This window comes from Camelus bactrianus, chromosome 9 (assembly GCF_048773025.1).
Source record: "Camelus bactrianus isolate YW-2024 breed Bactrian camel chromosome 9, ASM4877302v1, whole genome shotgun sequence".
NCBI classification, from domain to species: Eukaryota; Metazoa; Chordata; class Mammalia; order Artiodactyla; family Camelidae; genus Camelus; species Camelus bactrianus.
The window spans coordinates 75248885-75261268 of NC_133547.1; the positions used below are offsets into that span (position 1 = coordinate 75248885).

The following is a 12384-nucleotide window of genomic DNA, read 5'->3' on the forward strand; positions in this document are numbered from 1 at the left end:
GAAAGTGGGGTTGGGCCCCAGTCCCTGCCAGCTGGGGTCCTGCCTGTGAACTGCCCCCCCCCCCCCACCTCCTTCGCAGTGCCTGAGAAAGGGGACATCTGAGAAGACCCACCGCAAGCTTCGGCCGGAGAAAGAGCAAGACCGGGAAAGGGGGCGGGGAAAGGGCGGCTCCGCGGGCCTGGCGTGGGGGGTCGGTGGGCCCCGCACCTCTCCGCCGCTCCCGGGGCCAGGGAAGGCAGGCCGAGCGAGTTGCCCGCCTGCAGCCGCCCGACTCACACCCACCCCTCCGCCCGGGTGCGGCCGGCCGGGCGCAAGACGAGGAAGGACCCGGCCGGCGGGCGAGTCCCCGGGCCCCGAAGTGAGGCGCGCGCCCCCTCCGCCTGGCCGGCCCGCCGCGCCGCTCCCCGCCCGCGCCGCGCTCACCTGCCGCCGCCGCCGCCGCTCAGCTCCGCTCCCGCTCCGGCTGCCGCCGCCGCCGCCGCCGCCGCCCGAGTAGCCGCGCGGCCGCGGGCGGGATCCCGCTGTGCGGGCGGGGACGGTGGAGCGGCCGCAGGCGCCCCCCGCTGGCCGCCAGGCCCAGCCCCGAGCCCCGAGCCCCGAGCCCCGCGGCGGGGAGGGAGAGCGGCCCGACGCCTCGGCCCCGGTTCAGGCGCCGCGTGCCGCCACCCTGCTCGGTTTTCTCTAGAAACGCTGGAAACGCACAAACATCCCACCGCCGCCGCCCGCCTCCCCGCGCGGCTGTGAAAGCGAACGGCCAGGCATCCTACTGGAACGTGAGCAGGAAATAAAGCCTTTTAAAAACACACTTTCTTCTTCAAAGTCACGCACGTGTTCGGACGAGCCAGGTGCAGCCCCACCCCCAGAGGGAAACACTTTCTAGCAAACTCTTTCAGCCGTTTCTGCTCCAGATTCCCACCCCACCCCTGCCAGCAACGCCCGTTTCTAGAAGGATCCCCAGACTGAGATCTAGTGCCCTCCTGCAAAGATGAGGGAAACTGAAGAAGTCGAAACCTACTGTCTCACTCGGGCCTTAAACTCCTAGGTGGTCCAGAGGTGGGAGCCACCCCAGCACCCGCCGGAGTCGGGCCTTTCTTGGTGTCTTCTCTGGCACCAGGAAGACCAAGCCCGCCTCAGAAAGTAGTTGTCCTCAGAAAGTAGGTGTCGTAACCTCGTCTTGACCCCACTCACTGCTGCCTAAAGCCAGGGTGGGGCCCGAGTTGGCAGCAAAAAAAAAAAAAAAAAATCTGTCCTGTTTCCGAGGCACCCAGGCTGGGAAAGCAAGAAAGCACTCCTCTGAGTCACCGCTGGGAGGGACAAAGGAGGCTGACTGAAGAGGTAATCAAGACCAGGAGGGCCTTTTACTCATAGACCTTTCTGAGTTTCTCCCTTCCCACGTGTCCAAAACGGATGCCCTCTGTGGTAGCCAGGGGTTCCCACTTTGCTGAGAGGAACCAGGTGAGCATCTGTTACACCCATTTCTCAGGTCCAACTTCAGAGGCCCTAGCCAGAACCCCACGGGAAAGATTCCTGGGAATCTGCTGTTTAACGAGCCCCCGGGGTGATCCTATGACAAGCAGGTTGATGAACTCATGTTCATGAACTCCATTTGGAACCCTGTGGTGGAATCCTGGAGCTAGGTACCCCAGCTTATCCCAGAGAGAAGAGATCCTGGGTGTGTCACAGCCTCGACCCCCTGCAGTGAGCCCACAGCCCGGCACAGAGGCCAGGTACTCTGGAACTGTTAGGAGGAATCAGATGATGGGAGGCTGGAAGGTGAAAATCTGATTTCAATTCCACGTGGCGAGTGGGAAGATCCCAGCTGAGACTTCTGTCCCTCAGCAGCAAGCCCTCTCTGATCCCCCAGAGATGGGTCAGCCTCCTCCTCTGGGCTCCCTCAGCCTCTGCGTGTCCAGATGGTGGCCCCTGGCCCTCTGGGCTGGAGCCCTGTAGAGGACACTGCTGCTTCCCAAGGGCTCACAGGGGAAGGACCCCCCAGCAGCTAGAACTTCACTCCACGGGAAATGGGAAGCACTGCAGCCTAAAGACCCTCCTCAGCAGAGCCAACTTGGGAACTGGGCCCCGCCTACCTCCCACAGCCCCGCCCCCTCAACCAAGCACAAAGTGAGCCGACCCACCTGTTTGCCCCAAGGCCACAGGAACAGTGAGTGCTTCAGCCCAGAGGCGGTGTGTTCTGCTGGTGGAGGTCAGCCTTGGAGAGTGAAGTGGAGCCCTGGGCATGGATGGAATGGCCCAGCTAGGACCTGAGCGCTCAGCACTCTCTCCACTGGCCTCTCTGAGCAGAGTGCTAGAAGCCCTCAGCCCTTTGCAATGTGTGTGTGGAGCGAGGAGCGATGCTATGACTTCCCACCCTGTCATGTGTGTGTCACGAACAACTCTTCTGAGAGCAGACAGGAAAGCAGAGTTGGAGAAAGTGAGTTAAACATGACATTTGCATCAGTGTTCACCATTAAGTGCCAGGATACCTCCACCACCCCGTTCTGCACTGTGGTCACCTCAGGGGCAATCACCTCAGTCCTCAGTCAGAGATTCTCAAACTGTAGCCAGTATCAGAACCCCCCAGAGGCTTGGTGAAAACGCACACTGCAGGGTTCCACTTCGAGTTTCTGAAGGAGCAGGTCTGGCGCGGTCACTAAGAGTTTTACCTTCTATCCAGCTCCCAGGTGATGAGGATGCTTCTGGTTCTCAGGGACTGGTCTCCAGGTATGGTTGGATCCTACTCCCAAATATTCTGATCCTGGGGTGGGTCTGCGAATATGCGTTACTAAAAAGCCCAAGTGAGTTTAGTTAGTGACAAGGATGGCATCTGAAATCAATACCAAAGGAATGGTTTCTTCAATGCGCAGTGTCGGATGAATTGGCTACCACTGAGGCAAAACTAATAGACAGCACCTCACACCAGACTGAAACAACAGCATTAACATCAACAGCCAACCCATAGGTTAAAGATACTTGTGTATGAAGACAAACCTTGTAAAAGAAGATATTTTAGTATGGGTTTGGAGTGGAGAAGACTGCATAGGAAATCAGATCCACACTGAAGTGCTGCAGTTAAAGGTTTGTCTCTATCCGGGTGAGGGGACTCTCCAAATGTCCACACCTAGTATGTTTGTGATGTTCATCATCCACTGTGCTGAAAACCTCCAGAGCACGTTTGCCTGAAGACTCCCTCGTTAACCGCCCTAGGGGCAGCGTCCCCCACGCAGGGCCAGCGTGTGCTGCTGGAGGATGATCAGCAGTTGTTGCCTGAATGGATTTCTGTGATAGGCAGCAGTTCAGGGGCCTTGTTTCACTTGTGTAGGAAGATTCAAAAATCTAAAATAAATCACCGCAACAGAAGCTATGATTCGCTCATCTCAGTGAACTCAACCCTTCTCTTTAGCCGGCCAAGCGGGGCAACAGGCAAGCTTCACGAGGCTTCAGTCCCGAGGTTTACAACTTCACTCATCGCCGCGTGGCGCAGCGCTAGCCTGCCCAGCCAGGTGGTCCTTATTCCTTACCCCTGGGGAAGAAGGAGCTTCCTCCTTGCCCTCACTCCCTCCAGCAGTGCTTGCTTGGACAGATGCCGTGTGAGCACCTGTGGACGGGCTATGCAGCTGTGGATGTTAGAAAGGGGATACGTGTGTCACAGTATAAAAATGAAACAATCCAAAGATGTGAAGGACTGGAACTCTCTCCTCTCCTTCATGCCACTCCCTGAGATTGATTTGTTCTCAGTGTTTGGGGCATACTCTTTCTACATCCTTCTCCCTGGCAACCCAATTTTACATTAGAAAACTCGCCAAAGCAAATCATGCCATACACCTTAAACTTACACAGTGCTGTATGTCAGTCATAGCTCAATAAAACTGGGGGAAAAAATAACTGTCCAGAAAAGATGGTGTATGAACCCGTCATCTACTCCTGCTGCCTCCTTAAAGCCACTAAAACAGCAATGAAAGGACTTTTTTAAGGCCTGAAGAATGGAGAAAATGAAAGGGGAAGTAAGCAATACGAATTTGGAAGGTGGAAGGCAAGTGGACCAGTGGTACTGACTTGGCAGACAGAAGAAACCGAATCCTTCACTGACAGCTGGGAAAACTAAGACTCAGTGCCAGTTACACTGGAGTAAGCTCCAAAGTCTGAGAAAGGCGAAGTGCCAGGTATCACAGGAAGCAGGGTAGAGCTCAAGGAAAGGAGGTAGGTTGGAAACCTAAGATGCAGTTAAGAGTGCCAACTTCTCCCCCATCCCTCGCCACCACCACCCAGCTGAGTAAATGCCCATCCCCACCCAGGCAGAAGCTGAAGGGTTTTTCTCTGGAAAAGCTAAAATAGAGAGTCTCTGGAATAGACCACACCAAGCCCAGCTGTAGGAAAAGAGGAATTTAAAAGGCAGATTTATACAGGAAGCTGAGACATACCCTACCCACACCCCCAAGCCAGCCCTCTTCCCCGGGGACTCAGCCAGCTCCCAGGATGTTGGCAGCCAGACCTTTATTCCCAGGCTGGAGGGATTCTCTGAGGAATCCCTGAAGATCCTCTCCTCCCCCCAACCAAGTCTGATCACCCTGAGAGAAGCACACAGCTGGTTGCCACCCTGAGTCCAGAGCATCCCATGAGCTTGTTAGGCCCCATTCGTACACATGTGCAGGCAACCAGAAAACACCAGGAGTCCAAGGAAAGCCTCTAACCCAAAAAACAAGACAAGAAAAGGGGAACAAGAGTTCACAGAGACTACGCAGCCAGACAAAAACTGTTAATAATATTAATATCTTTAGAGATTCAAAAAATATAACCATGAAATCAAACAGGATACTATTTCTAACAAGGAACATCTAAGGACAGAAGAAAAAAAAAAAACTCGTGAAAAACATGATAGCAGAAATGAAAAGCCAACAGAAGAGTTGGAAAATGAAATTGAATAAGAAGTCAGAGTGGAAAATGGGGAAGAAGAGATAAGAAAGCAAGAGACTGGTCCAGGAGACCCAATATCTGAATAATTGTGGAGGTCCTGAGAAAACAGAAAACAGAAAGGTGGAAAATAAAAATAAGAATTCAAGATTTCCCAGTCATAAAGTTTATGCAATGCAGTTCCAGATCGGAAGGGTCCCTACCATCTAGTGCCCAGTATAACAGACAGAAACAGAACCACTTACTTTCAATAGTAGTGAAATTTTAGACTATTAGGAATCAAAGATCCTAAACATTTCAAGAAAGAAAGAAAAAAAAAGTTACACTAGCTTTTCTCATAACAACAACGGGAGTGACGAAGAAATGTTTTCAAATTTGGAAAGGAAAATATTTCCCAACCCAGAATTCTATACCCAGCTAAACTATCAGTTGAGCATAAACAAAGAACAAAGACATTTTCAGATGTGTACTGGCCATGCACCCTTTCCCAGGAAGCTACTGGGTGATGTGTGCTGATGAAAGGAGAGAGTTTAAACACGGGATACAGAGAACAGGAGCTGCAACACGGGATACATGAAGGGAACATCCAGGTGGAGGCTGCAGAGACCAGGGTGACGTGTGCACAGGCACAGCTGGCCAGAAACTGCAGGAGAGACACCTCTGAAAAGACAAAAGGGATAAAATAACTAACGCACCCGAGTGTTTGAGGTGGCTTAGAAAATTGGCAGAGTTTGGGGTGACTGCACATGGAAAACTAAAAACAAAAAACTCCAAAAAAGCCCCCCCCCAAAAGATGCAGAAACAGGAGTCATATTTCAGCATACAGCTGAATGGGTAAGAACAGCATGTACACAGTCACAATAAAATAACCACTGTGTATCATGCTAAACAAAATCCGGTACAACTGTGTTGGGAACTCGGGGCACAGAAGGCCAGGGGTGGTGGGAAGTCAACACGTAATTTCAAGAACAAAAAAAAAAAATAATTTCAAGAACAAAAAAATCAAGAAGTGGCATTAGAGGTATATTATTTAGAGACATGGAGGTAAACTCTCCACGCCCCCTCCACTCCTCCCAAAAAACCCACCAAAAGTCGGGAGTGGATAGGGAGAAAGCAGAGGAAGGGAAGGGGAGACAACTTGGTTTTAAACTATAACAAAACTGCTGTTCTCCATCCACCTGCTTTGCACTTTCTTGACAGGGCCTAGCCGGATTCCCCAGGGTCCCCTTGTGCCGGCCTGGCCGCTTTGCACCCCTGTCTGCACAGGCTGTTCTGGGTCACCTTTTTCCCATCACTTGGGTCTCCCTGTGGAGATGTCTTGCCTACTTAGATGAAAGCAGTTTTCTTGAATTGGATTTTAGAAAACATAGATGCGTGAAGATAACGTTTCAGCTACTTTGAGTGCTTGCACAAAGCCACATTCCTGAAGGTAGCTGCTGAGTGATTGAAGTACAAAAGTGGTTTGCAACCCATATTTAGCAGTGGCTCTTTTGAAAATTGATACACCATTTGATTAGGCCACTTGATACCTTTAACTCTCTCCTTTTATTTTAATGTTGGCATTAAACACCAACATTTTTATCTCTAATGGGCTTCTCTTCAACATTTTAATCTTGTTTTCAAATAGTAGTTACTTGCTTTAGAAACACACATTTAACATAAATTTATGGTATTTCCCAAACAGATTCTTTCCCATATTAGTCTGGATTGTTGACAAAAAAAAAATTAATAATCAATCTAAGAAAGAAATGGTAAATTTTACTCGAGCCAAACTGAAGATTATAACCCAGTGGATATCCTCTCAGAGAGCTCTGGGAACTGTTCTGAAGAGGCAAGGGGGATGGTCAGTTTATATGTGATTCTGGCGAAGGGGCTATGTGCACTCAAGCACACATCTTGGTAGAAGGTCGCTGCTGGCCGTGAGGAGCAAACATCTTAGTTCATGGTTTTCTAAGCATGGGAAGATGGAAGAAACCGGGTTCATAAACTTTTCCCCTGAAAATATCTATCTGAGGGCCAGGCTGTCAGTTTTCCCAGAGCACAGAGTGCCTCGTCCTGATCCTCACCCTGAGCTCCTTTCGGGTGTAATGGAGCTCAGTAGCCGCAGTACCTAATGACTTGATGGTGGGCAACATTATTTTACAACCCCTTGCCTTTCGGTCTTAATTTTGACCAAGGTTTGGGAGGCATTTCATAACCAATTTGTCCCATGGTGCTAAGAATGCTCATCCCCAGGTCAAGCGAGGATTTCGTTGACAGGCCACTCTGCTGTTACTGCACAGTTAACAGTAGCCAGAACCTCTGGACCATCGGTCTTACTAGTCTGTTACGGTCCACGAAGTGGTTCCCTCTTGTTGCTTCATCCTGTATCTAGAGTTACACTATTATAATCACTATCTTATAGAACTATATATTCGATCGATTGTTTCAAGTTGCCTAAATCATCAATTTTATCTGAGGCTCAGTCACACATTTGGTATTGCAAGAAACAATAATCTTGTAAAATAGGCGGAATATAAGTAATATAGCTAGTAGCATGAATAAAGTCATAAATATTAAGGAACTTCCATTAGGTGCAGCCCAGTATCTCCCCAGGTCAACTGACCAGTCTGCTCTGCACCAATCACTGTCTTTAAGGAAAATGATGTACTGGCATTGTACATTAAATTCACCAAAGACATCTGCATGTACAAGGTTATTGTGACCCTTCACAGGATTGAGAAAGGGATGTTGTCTTCAAAGGAATGACATGGCTGGCACCAGAAGGAGAAAAACTGATCTTCATGGTTGGGCAGGTATTTCTGCCATTAAGGAAGTCTCATTGACATAAAATGCAGATGCATAATGCGTTACAGGGGAGGGAGGAGGCCCAAACGAGCAGAGGAAAAAATTTATGTTTACATTTTTCTCGTCTTAAAATGCGAACTTTCATTTCACCAGTGTTTTCAAATGATTTTTTTAGACAAGCAATAATTATAAAGCATTTTTCTTATAAAGCAAACAATGGTCCCAATTTAAAAGTCAGAGTTGTTGTATCCCTAAGCTCACCTAGTAAATACGGAGCATCTCGTTTTCCACAATCACTTAGTGAGAGCCTGAGAAAGTGATTTCAAGGGAAGTAATTTCCTAAAAAAATGATTGCTCCTAAGGATTAGGGACATCACCACCTCGAATTTCCCACAGCTACTGTTCATCTTCTTTTCCTAACAAAATTTTCCAGCGGATATTCCCAATAAAATCTAAGGCAGTTTTCTGCCTTCTCTTGACCCAAATAGCTGGATTCTTTCTCTCGCCAGAGTTCCCTCTCAGATGATTCATTCTGCTTTAAAGGCAGATCAGTTATTTTTAGAGAGAATTTTACAGTTGTTGTTGCTGCAATTATTGAAGGGTCTTAAAAGATTAAGTTAGAGGGCAGGTAGTGGACAGCGATCAATACAACTAATATTCTTTCATCAATTTTGCCAAAGGCAATTTTTAAAAAAGTGGAAATACAGAAAAAGTAGCAGAGTGTAGTTTCAGATGACCATGTTACATTTATAAGTTAAATCCTAGCAAAAATCATCCAAAAGCAATTCATGAAAATTCACCCAAAAGAAGATAAAGCGGAGGAAACTTTCTTCCCTCAGTAAAAGTTCCTAAGTGCTATCAAATAGTAATACTTTATAAAAAAAACCCCTATTCAAGTTGAGCTGAAAAGTGCTGGATGTTTCATAAGTGCTTATTAGCTTATAAGGCCTTGGGGTATCTGACGTGTGAATTTACCAAAGCCACTTGCAAGCAAAAGTCAGCATCATAAAAAGGAACGAAGCAGAGCTGCACCTGTAGTGACGTGGAGAGATCTCTCCATGTGGTAGGGGAGTAGCAGAGTAATGCAGAAAGATACCACTTGCATAAACGGGGAAAAGCCCCGCTGAAATTACATTTGCACAGACACGTTTATGTATGAAAATGCATTTCTGAAAATCTGCAAGTGTACACCCCAAGATATTAAAGCAGCTAGCTCTAAGGAGCTAAGTGGGATTGGGAGGGGGAACTAGCTCCTCTTATTTAAGTATTTACATATTACTTACATTGCTTCAGAATGGAACATACATTCACGTATTAGTTGAGAAATTAAGTAAATTCATTGCGTCTGGGTAGATGGACAAAGCTGTCCTGTACATTCAGTTCATTTCTTAACTTACCATTTGAGAAATTTCTGGGATGCTATTTAACAGGATTCTATCTTTTTACTTTTTGAAAGAGAACATCTCCAGTAAGTGTGTAAGAGGTAGGCAGGAGAAATCGGGCTGGAGTGGGCAGGCTGGTTTTACCAGCCAGTTATCTACAGACTGCCTAGCTGCTCTTCACCCGAAACCATGCTTGTAATTATCCCGAAGCAAACTATCCGGGGTTTTCCCCACCATTCAGTTGGGTCCCAGGCAAGCACCATTGGTCCAAGCCATAGGACTGCTGGTTTAGCTCCCTGCGTGAGAATTCTGAAAACATGCTTTAGTTGCACTTGATTATTAACCCTGCTTCTCTCTGTTCTTTGGAGAACCAACATTTTCATTGCTCTATTGCAGCAGTCTGTATAATCTGCTCCATGAACAGAAGGTAAGGTATCTCAATTTCTTAGTACAGCGAGCACAACCTCTTACATTAAAGCAAAGGATAAAACTGGGTTGGTACTTGCAAATAACCGAATTCCAGGGAGCCAGCCGGTTTCCACAGTCTCACATTGGCAGTGGAGAGGCCAAAAGGATGTCTTTGGCAAAAAAAAAAAAAAAAAAAAAAAAAATCTTAAAGCTATCTCCCACTCCACTGCTGGCATTAAAAAGGAAGAAAACCCACAGGAATGCTCTCCATATAGGTACAAGAAAACCTCTTATCAGTCTAAATAGGGCTGTCCTTAGAATTACAAGATACTTTTTATTTTTTTAAGTAGTCATTCAAGTTTTACATAAAGGCTCATACCAAAGGGTTTGAAGATAAATCAAAGCACAAAGCCTTTATTAAACTGCAGATTATGAATAATAAACCCAATGGTAAGCACTGGGGGCAGATGTACGTAGAAATGCAATTTATAAAATTTTCAAGGCAAACAATTGACATCTTTGGAGAAATCGTTAGCTTAAAAAAAAAATAAAAAAAGCTTCCAGGTGTGCAATTCATTCACAGCATTGGTAACTGGTGCCCAGTGATATGACCTCAGGAAATGTCGAGATTTCATAAATCATTTGTATCAAATCTCTTTTTTCTGGTAAATTCCTTAGTGCCTCTGCAGCGGTAACTAGACAAGATTGGAAAGCTTTCAAGATGATTCAAACCTCCAGCACCTCACAGGAGTCCGCATTTCTTAACACAGAAGGCAATGCTAATCAAAGAAGGAAATAAATAAAAAGGTTATTTAAAACAAACATTGGGTTATTACACTTCTAAACATATGTATCTATGTATATTCCACTAAAAAATGTTTATCTCAACAGTCCTTCACATTTCATGTCCAGAAACGGCACTGGCTGTCACCTAACTTTTCCGCTTTTAACGACCATAAGATGGTGCTTTTTAGTACTGAGTACAGTGTGAAGTCTTTGATATTTGCAACAAGTCGTTGAATTGTTTTAGGATCACATGACTTTCAAAAGACTTTTTTAAAAAAAGTGACTGAAAACTTTTAAAATGAGAGAGAGGGATCTTAAATTTCGGAGATTAAGTTTAGGTACAAAGAGACATACTGTAAGTTGCAACCAAATAAAAGGTAATATGAAATGATTTAGGGAACAGCTGTGAATTGCAAGAACCCAAGTGGAAAGGTGAAGATACACTTAAACTCAAAAAATGTGGCTGATAACCTAAAATCTCACTCTTTTTAAAAGGTATGGCTGACAAATCCATGAGACAGGGACTAAATCTTACCAAGCGTTAGGGAACACTTCTCCTAGGCCTGTTTCTTCTCTTCCCACTCACCCGGCCAGGGGGGTAACTACCAGCCTGTTTACTTCATAACCTCTTATTACCACAGCATCTGTAAGGTACAGCACTACTCCTAACAAATCCATCCAGACCGTTTCCTTAGTGGAGACCTTCCCTGTAATCAGGCCACGTAGAAGTTGTTGCAGTGAAAAGTAGCCACAGCTGTGTGGACCCAAGAGGACTTAAATTAAAATGCAAAATTAAGATGATGTGCAAACACCAATAAACACATGCGCTGCGCTGACATACACAAAACAGGAGAACACCTGACTTCCGTGTTAGTACCTGTTCTTACTCACATAGCTAACGTTGCTCTCAGTAAATCCAGAAGATACCTCGTTTATAGGCATCAAAGGGGGATACGCTGTCTCCAGCTCTCTGGTTTAACCTCTTTCTTAAAGTGTTACCTCCTTCAGGCTAGTAGACTAGGCTAAATTTACTAAGGCACATGCTCAAGTAGAAAAAAGGAAGAGCCAAATACTGAAAAAATTAAAAACAAAAAACCAACCTGACATGGGTAAAACAAACATTAGCACATTTGCAGTTTATTACCTAAAAACCATCCTTAAGTATTTAACTCTGGAGATCAAATAGATCAGCGGACTTTAAAAGCGATTCCTCGGATTAATCATTTTGTCAGCATTCAACTTATACAGATATTTAGTTCACTAACTTTGATGGAAAAAAAAGTTGCTTACGGTGTAAAGTCAAGACAGCTCAAAAGAAGATGGTTGAGAAAAAGGCTTCTGGGTTATGTAGAGTTTACAGGTCATGCAAATAACCTCTGTGGTAAAATGTGGCTTGTTTCTTAGTTATGTTAAATATCAAGTAGCATATTAAAATCTGTTCTTTAACGTTTAGCCTGCCCATAAATGTTGTGACAAAATGGCAGGCAGTTAAAGCGTCCTGCGGTCTGGAAGCCGAGGCGAGAAGACACCGCTTCCGAGGACTCGCCTATACTTCTGTCCCCACTTCAATGCTACCTTGTTCTTACATATTTCACTAGACGAGCTATGTCCATGATGAAAATCAGGGTAAAGAGAACTATTAAATATAACTTTCCTACTCAATGAAGTTCAACAGCATCATTTATAGAATGTTTTGCTCGCAAAACACTTTATGAGAATGTTGCTTTTCACTAATTCAGTTTAATGAGAGCAAAAACTGATGAGCATAAACTCTTCTGTTATTTTTAATATTTTAATATCGATCACAGCAAAATTGGGAATAACTTTTTATACTTTACCATTTAATGTTTGAAAAGTTAATTGAGAAGCAACTAATTTCCTATCAACATTCCTAGTTAGTGACTGAAACACTAAGAAATCAATAGGATTTAATAACTGAAGGAACTGATCAGTTTCAAACTGCATAGATCAATATTAAGTTGAGAAGATGCATCACGAACAGTAAAAAAATATCAGCAAAACTTATCAATAATACCCAATAATGGTGATTTCTAGGGATTTCTACAGAGCCACCTAGATAAGTACACCCTAGTCCCTGGGGAGGTCTTTGCAA

At 45.6% G+C, this 12384-nt stretch overlaps 1 protein-coding gene across 2 annotated transcripts in view; it reads right to left on the reverse strand.

Annotated features, from left to right (window-relative positions):
* Nucleotides 1-1166, reverse strand: part of ADCY7 (adenylate cyclase 7) — a 61830-nt gene extending 60664 nt beyond the window's left edge. The window contains exon 1 of one of the 2 annotated variants that reach the window (XM_045521737.2): nucleotides 1016-1166. The gene's annotated coding sequence lies outside the window, so the exon portion shown is untranslated. Of the gene's footprint in view, nucleotides 1-423; nucleotides 578-1015 lie in introns of those variants that run through there. The other variant, XM_074370778.1, reaches the window with a different exon arrangement.
* Between the last annotated feature and the right edge of the window lie 11218 nt (nucleotides 1167-12384).